Genomic DNA, 2,374 nt, shown 5'->3' on the forward strand with positions numbered 1-2,374 from the left:
TAATTTCTAAAAATCTGACATTCTTTTATATTTGAGTGATGCTAATAACAACTGCTATTTTAGTTTCCTTTTCCGATGCCTTCCGTTCTTACCCGGTGCTGATGTTGTGACAGTAATGACAAGATGACAATATTTCTTCAGTGCATTTCAACCTCAAATATGGCTTTTACGAAAATAAGGTTATAAAAAAATAAGATAAAGACACATACTGGTATGCCTTCAATTGCAATGAAAACAATTTCTTTTGTTTGAATTTCAAGTCTTCCTACAAAGTATTTCCAGCACTGGGATAAAATGCAAGAGTCAACAAGAAAAACAGAACAGTAATGGAAGTAAAAGTGAACAGTCTGTTATCTTTCCATGAATGCAAAAAATAAAGAGTGGCCTTAATAATGAAAGTAGATTATATTTTTTAAAGTTATTTCTATTTTATTACTCTAAGATATTAAAAATATTAGCAAGCTTTAATGTACAGTTTTGAAGTACATATTCATTATTGAGCTGATTCACTAGCAGATTGCTAGGAGGCTTTCTGGGGAGAGAAAGTGGGGCTTTCCTACAGCTCCCAGATGTCTCATTTTTAAGGAAAATAGAGCTTCATGAACCATCACAGCTAGACAACCATTAAAGGAAACAACATCAGGACCCTGCCAGTTTGGTTTTATGTAACACCTCATTAACTAAGTCACCATTTCTCTACCTCAGTTTCTGATTATGTGGTGCAGGAGAGAGTAATAAAACCAAAGGAGGTTAGTTTCCAAAAGGAAAAACCCACTAACTAATGGTTATTACTTATTTTAATCTTAGACAGCAGTGATTTTTCCAGAACCATGTATAGCTTGTTCTATAAGGTAAAATCAAGAGATTAATTCTCTTAAATTATCTTTGAGGGTGATTACTCATGGTCTTTTGTTACTGCCTGAGTGCTTCTTTTACTTGCTCATTTGAAAAAAGCAACAAAGAAATTGGTGCAATGGAACAAGAAACTATCCTACAGTAGCTAATCAGTATTTCTGTATCTCTGAGGTGGCATCATGTTAAATGAGGAAAATTCCAATTTCCAGTTCTTCATTCAGGGTTAATTACAGCAGGCTGATTTCACAGTCTCAGGGGCCAACAGGCCAAACGCAGGAAGCCTCAGAGCAACAGACCTTGTATAAAAATAGACTGTATTTCTTGAAGTTCCTACAAGCATAATGGATGGGATGTCAAGAGAGACGGCTTGAAAGTAGCAGCAGTGACTATATGCTCTCCGATTCTGATGACCCAGGAAGAAGAATACCTCATTTCTGCAGCCATGGGCCAATTCTGGCAATAAATGTAACATCAGTGGGCAAATGGCATTGCTGGAGGCCAGCTCAAAGTCTTAATTTCCAAGTGCCCAGGCAAGAGAATTAGGGAAGCTCAAATTCACGCTGGGGTAGAAAAGTTTTAATTTCCAGTGTCCCTTTATTGCTCTTAAAGTAACAGTGATGTTGATGTGTAATGGCTCTGAAGCCTTACTTGATAAATGCATGATGTATAACCAGCTCAGAAATGTTTGTAATTTATTTAATTTAATATTGGTTTTGTTCTTTTTTGATAATAAAGAATGTGTGAACAATCATCCGCTGCTTCTGCTGATTCGAGAGCAGGCTTTCCATGGCAGCTCCCATCCAGTATCAAGCATCTCGGGACAGTTTATGCCATGGGAAGATGGGATAAATCTTCAAATTCAGTACAAGACAGCTGTAAAGAAGGGAAGAACAGTTTTTCCATCGTGCTCCCTGGTGAAACCAGGCAAGAAGCAATGCATTTTGAAAGCCAGGCCGATTTAAACCCTGTCAGGAGTGGGGCTGGCACACCCGAGGGCACACCACCGTGCCCGACTCAGGCCCGTCCCTCGGCCTGGTCCTCACCAGCATCCTCCTCCCCAACTTGGGGCTCTCACTGAACCTGGAGGTGGTTATTCCCCATGGGCGTCCCTTTTCCCTCCAAGGGCCCCCGCATTTTGAGAGCAGCATCCTGAGTCCCAGCGCTCTTGGCCTTCCAGCGGGCTCCAGGCCCAAGCCAGGGTGAGGGGACATTCCCATTATTGCCTGCTGTTGTGGGTACCAGACACAGTTCGCCACAGCTCCTAAACGTCCCCTCGAGATAAGGAACATGCGATTTCACGGAGAGAGAGAACCGAAGCGCCCACCCACGTTCCCGCCCGCCGCCATTTCGAACGTGCCTCGGCGCAGAACTACAACTCCCGTGAGCACTCGCGGTGGGGGGCGGGCTCAAGCCGCCCATTGGCCACCCTCTCGGGCAGGTGCGTGACGATTGGCGTTCGGCTACGCCCGTCCGTTCCTCAGCGGGGCGGGCGGCAGCGGCGGCCCGAAGTCCGCCGGGG

This window comes from Haliaeetus leucocephalus, unplaced genomic scaffold (genome assembly GCF_000737465.1).
Source record: "Haliaeetus leucocephalus isolate CR32 unplaced genomic scaffold, Haliaeetus_leucocephalus-4.0 Scaffold68, whole genome shotgun sequence".
Taxonomy (NCBI): Eukaryota; Metazoa; Chordata; class Aves; order Accipitriformes; family Accipitridae; genus Haliaeetus; species Haliaeetus leucocephalus.